Genomic DNA, 17,711 nt, shown 5'->3' on the forward strand with positions numbered 1-17,711 from the left:
ATCTGTGAGACCAATCTACCGATTTTCTTCCTTTTGGTAAAGAATGCCCAACCCTTTAATATGATTTTGCCTCAGCACACTACTAAATTCATGGTACTTCATCCAGCATTTCTCCTGCATGAGACCTTTCCCCTGTTCCCTAAGTAACATGCTGTCGCATACTACCCTCACCTACTTATTTCCTGTGCCATTAATGCTGGAAGTGTGCCTGCACAAATGCAAGCAGTGCTCAGTGGGATACGCAGCAGCACCACCACGTCACTTCAAATGACTTCTAACAGAAACTGCAACTATTTTAAGCTCATTTGAAAAGGATGTGACTTGTAGGGACATTTAATTAATTAGGCAAATGTTTAGAGTAAAACCCCAAACAAGGCAAGTACTGGGGATCCTTTATTTTATCTGTTTTAATTTTATTTTAAGAGCTCCCTCTGGCTCTGGACACAATCACACCAGTATTTGTCAGGACAGCTGTTCTGAAGCTCAGGTGCACTGACTGTGCGTGTCCTCTGCTCCCAGATGACTCAGTGCTGGCCATTCTGTGAGAGTGGCAGTTTAAGGGTTAAACATCAGAGGGCACAGAACAGCACCACCTTGATCCCTGAGCCCTGAAAGATACCCACATGGGAAGGGAAGTGCTGCCTGCCCAGCCCTGGCCACCATCACAGGCATGTAACTATTTCCCACCAGAAGGTGAGAGATCCCCATCCTCCCCCCCTCATTCTCTAAGCTCTGTCTAGGTACAAAGGCAGAAAGGCAGTAAACAGCACCTTGCTGGGCTGGCAGGGCTGGAATTGTCCCATTACAGCTGCTCCCTAAGTATCAGACCTCATGGATTGCAAAATTAACTGAACATCCCCCCAAATCAACTCTTGCCAAATCTGTAATTTGCCAAGTGCAAATTCCTTGGCATTTACGAGTCCAAGTATTATATTTTGGTCTTATCTGGAAAAGCAGGAGCAGAAACAATAGGCAAACACCACTAAATTGGTCACATAATTGGGGACTGGGGGAGAACAAGTCAGATCAGCCAAACTGTACAGAATAATGTGCCTTCATGAACAGTCCAGAAGATCTGACACAGATTCATATGGATAAATGTATCCTTACATTTGTAAGTTGGTTTAAGGCAGAAAAAGACATGCACTCAGAGAGACAGACAGAAAGACAGCAGTAACCACCAAAACTCTCAGCTACTGAAATGCTTCCGGTGATTTCTATGCTTTGATAAATATTTCCAAGTAGGATTTTATGAAACCGGTACATTTATAAACTCACACAATGAATGAAGAAGCTAAAATGTGAGTTAGATACACCATGTATTTAAGGAAAAAGCAACTCACAAAGACAGGGAAACCAAAGCTGATGGAAGCTGAACTGAAGTTGAATTAAGAGTGAACTCAAAGCCTCACAGCATGGGATGGTTTATTAGCAGCCTGAAGACAAAGGCCACAAAGCAGTTTTACTCCCTTAGAGAGAGGAGCCCTATTATGGAGCCTTTCAACTCTCCAAGAATTGCCTTTTAACTCTCCCTCCACAGTAGGACAAACAGGGGAAAGAAATTAGTCTTGGATGATGTTAGCTGTTTTGTAACTTGTAGTGCTAGTTCCACTGGAGCTCTTCTGACTCCTGTCAGATTTATCCTCTTGACATTCAAAATGGATTAACCTAAGGTATCTTTTCATAAGTAATAACAATAAAAAAAAAAACCTCCTCAACCCACATAGCATTTTCTCCCTCTGCCTCCAAAAATATGGGGATTAGTTAGAGGACCAAATGATATTTCCTGGACTTTGTAGTAATCTCTCCTTGACTGTCAGTGCTACTTTTAAAGGAAATGCTATATGTTAACATAGAATCTGCACAATTAACTATGTCATGTTGTCCCCTACCTACATCATAAAGATATAAAAATTTCCAAAAACTCCTTGTACTTGCAGAGATCTCTAAGCCATTGAGCCTGAAACACTATCAGTAGCAAAATGCATTGATAGCATTCAATGCATCAGCATATCCCATTCGGCTTCAATTAGTGTGTTTTTGCCAAGAGAGGGATGTGTTATTTTTCAAACAATTTAAGAAGAACTTTGCAAATAATTCAGTCTTATTTTGGCTATCGGGTGCTGCTTACTGAAGAGAATTTTTTTCAGACGTGACAAATTCTGATTTCTGAAAATATCTCATCCTTAAGTCTTTTACTCTAATGGCTAACATACAGCTAAGTCATATGGACTGTTATCTTGTATTGTTTTGTTACTGTGGGATTGTTTGAAAAAAAGCAATGGGCTAAGTTGAGCATCAGTTCCAAGTAAAAGTAATGACTATTTGTATATATTTTTGTTCCTGTCAGAAATGGATATACCTTATAAAGTGTTGTATTTTGGGAAAGAATTTGCTTCATCTAAACTGGTGGTGCTCCAAGCAGACTTTGGCTCACACCATATGGAAAAATACATTTATTGCTGTGGAAAATAAAGCTGCATGTTAGAGGAAAAAGAAAATCCACATGACTCAGCTGCAGTATAATGATCATGTAAAGTACTTGAATCTGCTCTCACAAGACAAATTTCATGATGTTATGTCACTGGTCACAGGCTGTAATGCCTCACATGAGGTGCCCACATTGCTTTAGGAGTATTTGCAATAAGTCCCTGAAATACTAGAACACATTTTTCACCTGTAGGGCATCAACTAAACAACTCAAAACAACTAGCTTTTTTTGCATTGTCACAACAGATTCTCATGAGGCTATGCTGCAAAAAATAATCTGACACCATGAAAAGCCTTCAGAGACAGGGCTATCTGATCAACTTTGTAACTTCTATGATGCTCCTGTTTTTGTAGCATGCCAGCACATGTGCAAGTGATAACTGTGAATATGGTCAATGTGGATTTTTTCCATGTGATTAGTAACTACTGGATTCATGTAACTAACTCATCACACAATGCCCTAAATATCTAAGGTATCAAGATAAGTTCTAGCAAGAAAATAGTATCTTATTCAAAAGAGGAGCATAAATGTTTAAGCACTGAGCAAATATGTAGTGGATTTATATTTTAATACAAAATTCCCAGTATTTCGAATGTCCAAATTTGAGGTGTTTGTTGCAAGAGACATTCTGAGTCATTATACTTTCAGCTACAATAAGGTGGTCTAGTCCGAGTCTTGTCAGTAGTCTTAGAAGAAGGCTTGATCAAGAACAGAAATTGTAAGAACACAGAAAAATGTGAATGAAGGGAGAATGGAGAAAAGAAAACCCTCACTAACAAGCATTGTTTCCCATTTAAAGAGTATTGTGCTAAAGAAAGAGCTAATATGAACTTGTCAGCATAACCATTCATATGAAAAAATAGTATGAATAAGCAAAAAGTAAAAAAAAAGAGAGACTACTTTCAGAACCTTCAAGGCACATGTTGCAACTGTATTGAATCTGTTAGGATTTAGGTCAAGAACACCCACTAGCAAGGACTCTCCAGGATTATGGCACCATAAAATGAACAGGTTAAACAAGTCCTATGCAATAGTCCGTGGGACTATTTAGGGCCCCATAGCATCTCCTCTCAGTCTCTGATTTGTTGTCCCTGTCAATGCATCTGTTCACACAGTTATATCCCCACAACTCCAGAAAATAATGAGGATCACTTTTGCTGATTTGAAGCCCTACTTATACTAACCTCAAGGATTACACTAACAACCACTGATCAAGTCTGACACTCATAGTTCACACCAGCATTTATGCATGACTTTGCTGAAACTTTTTCACATGCATCCACACTGTTCAACGCACGCAGAATAATCTTTTTAACAGTCTCTGCTGAACAGCTGAGCACGTACTTCATGTTCTGATCTGAATTCGTTATACAAAGTGTAGCAAAACATTGAAAAGTGTGCTATTCATTTAGTCATGTACAAAAACACCCTCCAAATAATCTGTATGAGAAGGGAAAAGTTTTTAAAATGCATTTCATTTCTTAAAATGTGGGGTCTTCCATTTTTATGACTCCCTATAATTGCTTCTCTCTTCAAACTGGTGATTTTGTCTAGTAATGTAGCAGTGGAACTGATCAGTTAAATGAAGCATGAACTGCAGCCTGCAGAGAGTTGGATTAAAAACTGCTGAGTTTTCAACATGATCCTTAATCAGAAAGGGTTTCTTTTAGAGGAAAGAAAATGTAAAACATAGAGGGCAGGGAGAAAAGGTGTAGGGATGGGATAACAGCGTTCCTCTTAAAATAGCAACGCATTTCAATTTTTATATAATACATAAACCCACAGCACCCCTATTCATAAACATGTATTTCTGTTAATAATTATTTAAGACTACAGTCATGGCTTAATTTGGGCTCTTTATATGTTCATACTGCAACTTGTCACAGAGGGTGCCTAACAGACTTAAACAATAAAAATCATTTTACAGCAGTTAGCTTGTTTTTACCCATTCTAGTTACAGTCATACACATTCACAGATGCTAAATCACAAGATACTAAACTCACAAGGTGTATTTTAGTTTTGAGTTGCCCTGGAATGAACAACCTTAAAGGATCAGGAGGCATCTATAAACTGCACCTTTTGTACAGATGAATAAAGTCCATTTCTTGAATAGCTGACAGAGTGCAAAGAATGGGCAAGGAATGAAGAAAAAAAGGAGAGGAAATGTCACATTTCTTGCCCACAAGTGCTGCCAAATGGACAAACTTGGAGAGCAATCCATTTCTCCAGTTAATGCTGACGCCATTTTCACTACTCCTGAGCTCCTTTTTCGTCTTGTTAATCCTGTGCCTTGCAAGGTTCATTAACCCTGTTTACACAGAAAGGTCGGGTCAGTCTGACATGCTAACAAAATGCACATCTATCTGCACCTAAACACATATACACTTCAGTTTCTTTTTAACAAACTTTCCAACTAAGAAAGTGGTTTTTTTCCACTTCGTATGAAAAAAAAAAATAAAGCCTAGCAAACACAGCACTTAGTTTTACACAGAGCACTAAGCAGGAAGCATGAATCCACAAGAAACTTTTCATTGATACTTGGTCCCTTCCTATTCGAAGGTTTTAGAGGAGCAGCATGTTATTTAACAGAACGGCAGCTACATATGGACCAGAACACTATCTCATCCAAAGGGGCTCTGGAGCACAGTATTGAATTGAAAGACCAGTGCAACCCCAAAGCAAACAATGAATTTCAATTTGCTGGTTTACCTGGAGCAGAAAAGGGATGCTGCAGTCGTTTTGAAGTTGAATGCTCCTAAACCAGTACTGGTATCTTGGCTAACGCTAAACAACGTTTTGAACATCTCTTATTTAATACAACTATGTGAAAAACTGAGATTACCTCAAACAAAATCCTGACATGGGGCTTAAAAGAGATTTTTCCCTCAGGGGCTCTACTACACCACATATAATCCTGTTTATTATAAGGGCACTTGGCAGATGCCTTCCACTGGGTCTGGAAGAGTTGCATGAATATTTGATGAGAGAACTGTGCACAAATAGAAAGGGATGCAGCCCTAGTCTAAATAGACTTTAAACTGCAGATCTTACCACTTGTGGCTTGAGAGAGGGTGAAAATTTATAGGTCTGCCACTCAGGAAGCACCACGACAAAAAGAAGGGATACAGAGCAATTCCCAAGCAGAGAAGTGTCTTTCCCTAGAAGGTAAAAAGGTAGCACTGCCTTTTCACTTGAAAAATATAACTTTTTCTTTGTTCATTTTCCTGATAAAATTGTCCTTGTTTTTCACAGAGACTGGAAGCAACCTAATCAATAGCTCTATCCATGTGACTGCAGCACTCTTATGAACCTTGTCTGGCAACACCCAAAAACCAGCCTGCGGTAGGACTGCTGTGATCAATACACATTTGACAGAGATATAAATGAGAGGTTGCTAACGTGATCCTTTGTTAACCAGAATTCCAGTTTTATGAGATTTGCAGGCTTCTTAATGTGGGAAAATAAACTTACCATGATTTTAAACAACCCAAAGGCTGCTGAACAAGAGCTGGGTATCCGAGGTACTGTGGCCCAGTGTCATATACACACACTGTGTCCCACAAAAACTATCATGTGTTTTTTGCAAGTCCCTTGCCACTGTTGATTCAATAGCTCATGGTTACACAGTAATATACAGAACAACTGCACCTGAACATTAGCACAGCAACAACCTTACTGTTTATTTAGCAAGCTTCCTACACTGAATTACCTCAGCCCAGTAAGGAGGCTATTGGTAGTCTGCAGAAAGGTATTTGAAGTATCCACAGAAATTCCACTTATGAATTTGTAATAATGCTGTCTGTATGTCTTGATCTTGCCAAAGTTCACTTGTGTTTATGTGAGCAAAACTGCAGTCCAATTCTTCTTAGCCAGCTCCATTATGATAAAGAGAGAAAAGAACAGGACACTGATAGGCAAATCAGGTACAATGCTGCTCCACATTAGCCTTGTTTTAATTAAGTCGGCTATGATCTCACGGTAGGATAATTTTTTGACGTTGGTGTTTAGGAGAAAGGCTTACATTGAAGGCTAGTTTGGCTGCCTTTAGTTAAGAATGTGATTCATGTGAGTGGGAGAAAACAATGCAGAAAAATCTACATTTTTGTGTACATGTAGAAAATAGGAGATTTGTATCCCAGAGAAAAAATAGAGCCCACATATTTTGCTGACTACACTGTAAGGAAATTCACCACAGGAAGTGATAACTTGTCCCAGCAGAACCATCACTATTAATACAACAGTATTAATGGTATGAGTATTCGTGTGCCATACACATTTATTCCTTGTTTAAACATCTCTCCACCATCTGAACCATGCACATTTGTTTCACTGCTCTGAATTAACAATAGTATACCATGCTGTATGTTTACATTTCTGAGCATGAAAATAACACTGACCCAGAACGTGGCTTTTTTAAAAAACATAATATTGTCGGAACTTCTTAACAATTACTACAGAGCCTTTCATTCTTTGCAGAAAATATCTCTGTAGAGAAATTCTGAATATTTTGTTCCTGAGGCTAATTCATTTCTAATAAGGACAGACAATCCAATGGTTTTTCTAAGAATGTGTTTTAAATTCTGAATCCTCTTACGTAATCTGTTCTCAAAGAAATAACATACCTCTTCAAATAGCCAAGCTGAACAGTGTCCTATGAGCTATGCAGATTTCCACTGGTAACTTACACAGGTGAATCAGGTAAATGCATTAAGACACAGTTTATAGTGAAGTAGAATGTAAGCCCTGAGTTACACTGGCCTGAAACTCCTGGTTGTAATGAATTTCCATGCACATATTTAACACAGGGGAAAAAAACACCCTCATTATAAAAAACAAGTTTTCACTGTAAGGCAAACAGTATAATTTTCAATATTATTCTGTCACTGATAAAACTTAGAATTTCTTGTCTTAGTTTTTAAATACAACCAGATGCAAAACTGATAGGCAAAAAAAGCAATAATCATCTCTCTCAAGCCGCTTTCTTAGTAAAAACACTCCAGAACCGTTCAAAGTAGTCTCTTTGTGTGAGTCACTGTATTGAAAATTGCTATTTTGCCATACACTTTTCTTGTTTTGCACCATAATATCAGAAAAAAACCAATAGATACTCCCTCCTCCTCCCCCTTATCTAGCATACAACATCCAAGAGCAGCTAGGACTTAAATGTGGGTCTTTTTCAAAACAATACTTTTGATAAAAGTATATAGATTGTCCCTTAAAAACAGAGGAAACTAAGCCATGTTTTCAGAAATTACTTAAGAACTTGCTAGATTAAAGGACTGTCTACATGTGGAATTATTTAGTAATGACTGCTCAAGAACAGTTATTCCCGAATAATTCCATGTGTAGACACACTTATTCCAGAATAAGGTTGCCTTATTTTGGTCAAATTTAGCCCATCAAAGCGTGTTAAGCTAGACAGAAACAAGAGTGTCAGCACATGGAGTTATTCAAGAATCACTGTTCCTAAATAATTCCATGTGTGGACAAGTGCTTGTGAGAGCTGAAGTTCAGCTCTGTTATCCCCAACCATGTTATCTCTGGTATCACAGCTCACACAAGGCACTCTGTGTATATGTACTGCTTCTCATTCTGTTACTTTCCTTATTTCAGTTCAAGAAAAAAAAATCTCTTTTTAAATTCAATGGTCATTGTTGAACGTGAGCTAAACAAATATAATTATACAGTCACTCAAATACAATTCTTCTAGAGATTAAGTAAACTTCGTCATATTTTGTTTTCTGAACAAACCAATCTTTACAGTTGGGATTTGTTCTTGTAAACTGATTGTGAACAAAAAAGCCACCTCTTTATGAGGTACTAGGGACAGTTGAAAGTAATTGAGATTTGTTTTTCCTGAGATGGAACTAATATGGCCAACTGCTGAATTAACATTTGAATAAATGTCCTGTTTTGTTTCAGGTAATAAAATAAAGAATTTGTTCATCTTGTTAAAGAGACTCACTACTGGGTAATCAATCAGAGCACACACTACAAATCACATTTTCAGCAAGGCACAAATCTGTCAAAGGGTGTAATTATTATTGAAAAATTTTCACAAATACCTATAATTATTGGAGTTAATAGTAACATGTTAGGCTGGGCTGGAATATGGCATTAGTTACCTCTGGTTCCAAAGTTCAAACTCAAAGTGGTAAGAAGTGAAAATGGATTTTGATAGTCCTACAACATCCAGTAGATCAAATCACAAAATCACACCCCAGCTGGCTGTTATTAGAAGCCCATGCTGAGGAAAACCCACTTGATGGAATATCAGAGGTAGAGCAAGTGCCCTTCAGCATATCCCTGGAAACTTTTTATTTGACTGGGAAGGTTTAATACAGGTACACAGTTGAAAAAGTGCTAAAAGAGTACAGTCTTGTAGGGTTATTATATATATTACATATTATGATATATAATCTCTCATTGTTCAGAAACTGCAAAGCACGTAGTATGAGTACTCCCTCCTTTAGCGTTATCGTCCAGACTTTAACTAAACATTCACTCACAGCCTTTGTGCAACAGCCCTGGAAACCCGAGTTCACAGAGGGGACCACTCATTCCATAAGCATTTTGTTTTCTCCTACTCACAAATTGTGACATCCTTTCTTTATTTGCTTTACACTCCTCTACTCTTACGATGAATAGAGAATGATTAATTATTTCAAGGTTCTTTCCATGAGTGAATTATCAATACTTTAGAAATATCAATACATTTAGCTTCAAAATACTCCTGGCAGCTGACTGGTATGACAACTCTCTCAGTTGCCACATCAAAACTAGAAAGGCAGAGTGATTATGGCCAAAAACCAGTAACTAACTTTACATCTTTTACCTTACAATCCTGGTTAAGTTTTTCAAAATGAAAGTACCTCTCATTTTCCATGATCTGATCGACCTGAGGACAACTGTGGATACTTGAGATAATTCTACTGGAGTCAGCACCAGGGCCTACTAGACACCTATGCTGAGCCCCTTAGTATGTCTTTGCGGCATTTTTTTTAGTATCACCTTACAAAATATCTGCATTTCTGGTCATGAAAATGAAGAATTAATAGCAGTTAGCATTATATGGCACTTGACAGAGTCAAGTACAGCTTCCATTGATTTCAACCTTTCTCAAATTCAGATCTTTAGATCTCACATTTCACCTCCAGAAAATGGGAGTGTTTTAGATTTAAAAGAGTGCAGATCACAGAAGAATTCAGTAATAGAGACAAGGTAAAAAACAGTGAATGCTCCCCCGAAGAGCCAGAATATCACTGTTAAGCTTTTTACCTTAGCATTATCCTAGTACCAAAAAATGAGTGTAAAATTGTTATAAAAATTGTGTGCAATATTTTGTTACGAAAGCAGAAAACAGTGTTGGTGTTTACAAAAGGCTAGTTAAGTTTACACAAGAGGATACTGGGGAAAATGTGATGGCATTATAAGCACTATTTTTGGAGGAATCACATAAAGAAAGTGTCAGATAACAAGTACAGAGCTAACTTTTTTTTTTCTATTTAGAATTGTGACTTAATACACGCTTTCTAAAAGCTGAGCAAACAGAAGATAAAGGAGTAACTGGGGGTTTTCCACAAAATGCAAGCCTGTATTTACTTATTCAATCTAGGTATTCATTTAAAATAGACTTCTACAGTGCAAAGTGCCATTAATGCATTGCTAATTTAAAACCACTGTTAGATCCATGCTTAGTATAAAACATCTTATACACCAGATCTTTTACTCAGTCATTATTGTCACTGAATACAAAAAGGATCCAGTCTAATGGTTTACAAGGGTTTTTACAATTAAATACTTTTGCAATCTTTTGCAATTTAATGAAATCTGGTCATACCAGAGTTGCTTAACCTGTTTTCAAGTAGAACTACCATTTATGTGTTAAAAAGTGCATTTAGCTCTCCACTTCTGAGATCTGCATCTGGATTTTACATTTATTATTTGTTGAGGGTTTTTTTTCAGTCCAGAGCACTTACTCTGAATGGATGCCTATAAAAACAAAAATGAATTTACATTATTCACCTCAATTATAAATCAGAACTACTCCCTCAACTTAGGCTTTGAGTAAATTCCAAGAGATAACATTTGAATAAACTGCCAAGATTTTCTTGTGATGGTATTCAGTGAAAAAGTCAGTGTTAGGCAATTTTGACTCAAAAACTTCCATGGGCCACTGTGCCACAGCAGTGCCCAAGCAAAGGATGTTTTGCTAAACCTGAGGGGAAAAAAAAAAAAAAAAGAAAAACGAGTCTCCCCACTTTGGTATCTTGAATGAAGCCGGGATTAAAACCAAAACCTCAAAACACACACAAAAAAGAATTTTCTGCATTTGATATGCCCATTCTACTGATGAAAGCTCATCTATCACAGAATCCTGGCTCATCGTGAAATAAAACATGCTTATTTTACAAATGGAACACAGTTGACAGAGATGAAGCCAATCATTCTAAAGAGAAAAGGAGAAAAAAACCTCATTATCAAATTTTTCAGGTAAGTATCTCGAACCCAGAGGTTGGTAGTGACATCCGCATATTCATACTTTGCTGTTAAAAGAACCCATGTAACTTGATTTAATTACATATCCTAAGTGTGTCAGGAAAAAATAACTTCTAACAGTCAAATGGTTTTTACTTAGTATCAACAGAGAAATTTAATTACCCAACTCTACCCTTCAGGCTGGAAATCACTGACTGACTCATCTATTTCCTGGGCAGTTCTAGGTAGTGTTTCCAAGTTTTACACTTTGAAACACCCAAACAGGTCATCTTACCGCAACAAATGACAATGTCAGGTATTTCTTATATTGTTTGTTCCGTTCTTTTAGGATCCTTCTCCAGTTAGTCTAAGAACAGCTTACTACCCCACCTTTCATCCTACTACATCCATGAAAAAAATATCTCATTCTCACTTCATTGCATGGAAAAGCTGGACTGTTCTCTACACCCCACCTCACCAAAACATTTCCCTTCTCCCCCTTCCATTTCCAACACCACCAAGGCCTATTCCATAGCTTTCAAGGAGGAAACCTCTGTGAAACATGCCCCTCTATCAATGTCTGTCTCTCAGCTTAACAAACATTTTTACATCGTTCTCAGACAATATTATTAAAAAGCTTAAAAACTTCTATTGTCAAGCGCAAAAACACAAAAAGGGAAATAATTTTGTTAAAATATAGGACTTTCAAAGTTGAAGTTAAATGTGCAGCAAAGGCAGGTCTGTAAAAAATGGCTTTAAAGTTTAACAGTGTCTTGTTGACAGTGCTCTTCTTCCTTCTTTAGTCTCTGGCTTTTTTCTGAATAAACAGGTATACCTTTCCTGTAGGTGTTACAAGTCTTACTGGTACAATTAACTGAAATTAGCATGGCAAGAACAATCTGTTCTATTGCCATGCTCATAGCTCTAAAATCTAGGTGTTGATTGATTAATTTTCAGCTATCAGCAGAAGTCTAATGGATTATCCCTCAACTTAATCTACTGAAGTAAATTCAACACTGATCTTTAGGTTAAGATAAAGAAAGTAATCAAAAGAAGCACCAGGTAATAAATGCTTCTATCAAACTGTCACAGGGGGGAACTCATCTGCTCTGTATTTACATTAGGAAAAGAACATGTATCTCAGAAACAGGTTTCTTCTATCAGTATGGTAGCAGACAGTGTAATTTATTTATAAAGAACATTGAAAGAGAAAGACTGCTGGAGTGAAATATATGCATTAATTACTTTTTCTAAATTTGAAACTAATTCAATGTCTAAATTTCACATTTATTCTCAAACACATAAGGCTACACCAACCATTCACTCTAGTTACCTCCAAATATATAATAAAATCAAATTTGCACCTCAGCTGCTACCCTCCATGCTCCCCATCAGAATCCAAAGAAATGTATAATGAAAGCACATGACTCACCCCCACTGCTAGCAAAACTGCTTAGCATGTATATATTGAATCATAGTCCTCTACATTACCTCTTCTGTCAGATATGCTCTGGGTTTGCTAGGGTGGGTTTTTTTGCATATAAAACATGCCATAAATTCTTACTTAATCTACTAGAGTATATCTATGATTTACCAATAATTCAAACAAAAACTAACATAAGGGTGAATTTAAAGTGTAACCATTTCATTTCATTATTTTTCCTCTAAGTATAACAACCACTGGATTTAGAAGCAGTTAGCTGAAGTATCACTCGAGTTACACAGCCAAAACTAAAGGCATTATCTTTGGAGTCAATGAAGTCTGCAGCTGCTGGAATCTGGAATGGAATGCATCTTTTCATTAGGCTGGTGCCAAATTAGAAATGCCTGCTCATCCAAATGAACCATGAATGCAGCACTTTAGAAATATCTGCTCTTCGCATGTAACTCAGCATGCTAGAGAATGTGACAAGCCTAGTAACACTCCATCTTTGGCACTTGTGGGAGAATGAAAAATGTCACTGCCAGTGTCCTTGGCTGAGCCCTTGCACGGCTGCCCTGTCCTAAAGGTCCAAGAGCAAACTGAAATGCAGCCTCCATTTTCAGCTCCATGCTGCTGCTCAAAATAGAATATTTTATTGTTAGAGGACCTGCATGGACAGAAGATCATAAAGCCCCAGATAACTAAAATCAGAGTTGTAAACCACAGTAAGAACAAGCTGGCTGTTACCCTGCTTAATTAAAGAGCATGGAAACATGACTTGCTACACATCACGGCACAAACCAATCTCCCTCAGCTAATACACTGATGCTTGCTTGCTGCTGGATCAGCCTAAGCCTCTATCTGCTCTTTTTCTCTCCTTCTCTGAGCGTATTAGCCCAGAATCACAGGCTGCAGAAGGATTCAAAGTATCTAATTACACTGCTTTCCCTGCTTCCCCCAAAATAACTTGCTGCCCTGCTAGCATTTTATGCAAGAAGAGAAGGATTCACTGAGTCCAGGTACCTTTACACAGGAACGGGCAGAAATTGGCAGCAAACTTGCTGAAAAAATAATAGGAGGGAAAAATGAAATTAATTATAGAATAGTTTGGGTTGGAAGGGACCGTAAAGATCGCCTAGTTCCAATGCTCCTGCCGTGGGCAGGGACACCTTCCACTAGACCAGGTTGCCAAAAGCCCCATCCAACCTGGCCTTGAACACTGCCAGGGATGGGACATCCACAGCTTCTCTAAGCAACCTCTTCAAGTATCTCACCACCCTCACAGTAAGGAATTTCTTCTTAATATCTAATCTAATATATTCTTAATATCTCTTTTCTGCCTGTCTCTCAGCCAATGTTCAACATATATTACCCATGAACATTTTATAGCATTCAACTTTAAAACCTTCTAAGCACACTGATCTCAAAGACTGCTCTGGGGAGATGATTCCATAGCTTAAGTGCCCTAATGTAAAAGTCCTCCTGAAGTCCCAAATTACAAAAAAAAAAGCCTTTAATTTTTATCATGTACAACTCAGTGAATAAAACTTGGAGTATGTATGCTCTGGACTGTATCCACATAGCTACAGTAAATTAAAAATAAAAGGGTTATTTAACCCAAACTCACTTGCACGGAATTCTGCTGATATTTTACTGATTATATGTAGACTTATTATTAAGTATTAGTCACAGAGTATGGTTAAATTTCTCTGACACTTGCACATATAAAATACTCTCATTAGCTGATGGAAGAAACTGTAGGGGCCAGAGCATTCAGACTTCTATTATACAAAATCATGGTGTTTATTATCACAAGCAGTCCCACTGAATGTCACAATTCATAATATTAATTTAAAAAGAAAGTGCTACATTAGTGAACATTACAGCCATTTTGACAACGTTCATTTGTAACAAGAAGTCATTGGAGAAAGCCTGGTCTTTGAACAACCTAAGTCTTTAGCAATCTTTTGTTATTGCATATAAATATGTTAATTTATACTATGCAAATAATCTTTAAATTTGTTCGGTTATTCTCAGAATGACTAAAAATCAATTGCACATGGTATACCACACCACTTAGGGGGAAAAACAGAGCAAAATAAGGGCAAGAAACCTGCCACAACATTCAGCAGACACCTAAAATAAAAGTCGAACAAATATTTACATAACTATGGCTGACAGAACTAAGGCAAGCATAACCTTCTCTCAAGAAACAGCAGAAATGTGGCCTTGAGAGTTGTTCGTGTGTTTCATGTCACAGCCAGCTTCAAACAGCAAACCCTATTGATGCTAGCTTTCCCTAATATTTTAAATGTTTATTGCAATGAGAAATTAGAGGAGAATTCGGTTTGGTCCTTCCTTGCATTTTATACACGCATACACACAGTGATAAATGAACTCAGAGAATCATTAAGGTTGGAAAAGATCATCAAGTCCAACCTTTAACTGATGACCATCTTGTCAACCAGGCTAGAACACTAAGCATCACATCCAATCATTTTGTAGACACTTCCAAGGATGGTGACTCCATCACCTCTGTGAACCTCCCCTGGCGCAGCTTGAGGATATTTCACTTGTCCTGCCTCTGGTACTTACAAGAAGAGACTTACTGACCCTCACCTGGCTACAGTGTCCTTTCAGGCAGTTTTAGAAGGTGGTAAGGTTTCCCCTGAGTCTCCTTTTCTCCAGGCTAAATGACTCCAGATGCTCCTTGTATGATTTACTCTTCAGACCCTTCTCCAGCTCTGTTGCCCTTCTCTGGACTTGCTCCAGCACCTCAGTGTCTTTCTTGTAGTGAGGGGCCCAGAACTGGACACGTGTGGCCTCACCAGTGCTGAGTAAAGAGGGACAATTGTTTCCCTAGTCCTGCTGGCCACGCTATTTTTGATACAAGAGCAGTTAAGCAATTAAGCAAACAAAAAGTGAATCAAAAAAAAAGGCCTATGTTCTTGAAGGAAGGAAGGAAACGATGGAAGGAAGCACACTAAGAGATGACCATGAAGTACCAAGTGAGCAGTTGATGCTTGGCAAACAATTCTTAGTTTGGTAGACTTGTGATAGCTAACAATAAACATTGCTATTTCTTACCTTTAAAACAGAGCTTTCAATCAGTAAGTCAAAAACACTTTCCAAAAAAGGTGCGCCACTTCCACTTATCCAAGTTGTCCACCACTATTTCTTAACGGCAGTAACATGCAAAAGTATTATCACAACTGACAAAATCTTACGCTAACTGGAAGCAACAAAAATAATGGATATTGCCAAAAAAATGAGGCACACAACGACTAAAGATGAAAGTGAAAGGATCTAAGAAAATCTCAACAAATAAGAAGATCAAACCCAAATCACTGGTTTGTTGCAGACACTGAATTAGGAAGCAGTGCATCTGCAGTCTGCCATGTCAGAAATGAGGGCACTGTCACTGACAGGAGTTCCAGAGACAGTTTAGGAAATAAATATTTTTTCCATTTAGGAAGGAAGATTTTTGTAGAAGGACATACATATAAAAATACTGCTCTTGTTATTCCCATAGTGCCTCAATGAGCACTAAACCATGGAAAGCTGTACCCAGCACGCAGAAGGTATCTCCCTCCTGTACCACAGGACAGAGGAATCTGTCTGGTGGGTCATAATCCATTTTGGCCATGGAGCAAAATCCAAAAATTACCCAGAAAGGCATGCGCAAAAATTTTGTTCTTAATACAAAGCCAGATGCCTCAGAATGTGCTACAGGGTATCTACAGCATGAGTATAAAATAAGGAAAACCAATTACAAATGTAATTAATTAGTTTTAAATTCCACTCGTCATGACTCTTCAGCTTTTGCTAGTTAATTATCATAATGACAGTTATTATATTATATTATTATTGCCAATAAAAGCCCACATATTGCTATTTAAATTTTAAGAGAATAAGAAACTGACCACTTGAGTTATGTATGTATGTGATTTAGCAGGTGACAAATCTTAGCTTTTTTATTGCTGCAAAACCAACCAGAATTCAAGAGATATTAGATCATTTATGTCCCATAAGTTTTACCCTTAGGCATAAAATTATTATAATAGACATCATTCCAATCAACTATGAGCTATAAAGACATTACAGAAGTTACAGTCTATACAAATATATAATATCTCCACTAGGCATAAAGATTAGATCCACATGCAACTTTACTAAATGTTTCAAACGTTACATCACTAATTATATGATACTGTCACTTCTGGTAAACCACAGATGTAACATGAAAAATATTCAGCTTGGTCTCATGTAGATCTTATCTCAATGTGCAGGTTCCAAAAAAAACTGAACCAACCCTTTTGATCTCTGCACTGTATTAGCTGTTAGCTTAAGAGCGAGCTTGCTGAGCTGAGGAATTTTTGCAAGACTTGCTTCAAATCTCCACATGATAGAGGCAAGAGGTTGCACTTAAAATATGAAATGCTAACTTCCATTTAAATCACATATTGTAGCATTTATGTAAATCACTAAGGTTAGCTTATGTTTTTGATATTCGATACCATGTCCCTCAGAGAAGTCCTTGTCTCTCTCATTCCTCTGCATTTTCCGTAAACAAAAGCAAAGTTCAGTTCAACAGCTTGCTGTATGAAAGTTTCTCCAAAGGTTTCAAAATTCAACAGCCAAAAAAGCACTACATGAAAACACTGTATTGGAAAAACCTGCAGGTACAGGTGATTATCTGTGATTATCTGAATTATCTGTGCCTCCTTTAAATAAAGGTCAAAACTTCACCTAGGTCTGCATTTTATTCTTCTGTGTGCCAGTGCCATTGGCCTCCAAAGTTTCATTTGAAGTGAACATGAATGAGGTCTCAACAGACAACAAGATTTCACTTGGACACAGCAGGTGCCAAAGGAGACACCAATCAAGCATATGGAGCCTGGCTGCTGGGGGGAGAAAGGGACAGATAGAGAAATAAAAAATGTGACAAAAAAGGGTGCAGAAAAGTAAGCCAGCATTGAGCAGAAGGGGAAAAAGGCCAAATAAGCAGAGCCAGGAGAGAGAAATGGAACAGAGAAACAAACATCAAGTTGAATGAAAGTACAGGAAGACAAACCAAAATTCTCAAGTTTTATGTCAGTGATTAAGTAGCCCATTTCTAGCAACTACAAGGCCTCTACTCGTTGGAGCACAGCCTTTTTGAGACAGTGCTTGGTACTGAGATTTTATTACTCCTTCAGGTACAATGTATTTCCTACGCAGGCCCCTTGGCAGATGAGGGGCTACAAGCAACACCAGGAGAGCTGCTTGCAATCTCTGCCTGTCCTAGCACGTGGCTTTCTACCTGTTGACACAAGAGC

General features: G+C 37.8%; 1 protein-coding gene and 1 long non-coding RNA gene across 4 annotated transcripts in view; both read right to left on the reverse strand.

Annotated features, from left to right (window-relative positions):
* Positions 1-17,711, reverse strand: part of KCNQ1 (potassium voltage-gated channel subfamily Q member 1) — a 340,245-nt gene that overhangs the window by 170,150 nt on the left and 152,384 nt on the right. The window lies entirely within an intron of this gene.
* Positions 4,487-5,645, reverse strand: LOC135415606 (uncharacterized). Its single transcript, XR_010431205.1, has 2 exons — positions 5,544-5,645; positions 4,487-4,800 (listed from the first exon to the last, which is right to left on the reverse strand). It is a non-coding gene; the product is annotated as an uncharacterized LOC135415606 (long non-coding RNA).

The sequence above is a fragment of the Pseudopipra pipra genome, chromosome 6 (assembly GCF_036250125.1).
Source record: "Pseudopipra pipra isolate bDixPip1 chromosome 6, bDixPip1.hap1, whole genome shotgun sequence".
NCBI classification, from domain to species: domain Eukaryota; kingdom Metazoa; phylum Chordata; class Aves; order Passeriformes; family Pipridae; genus Pseudopipra; species Pseudopipra pipra.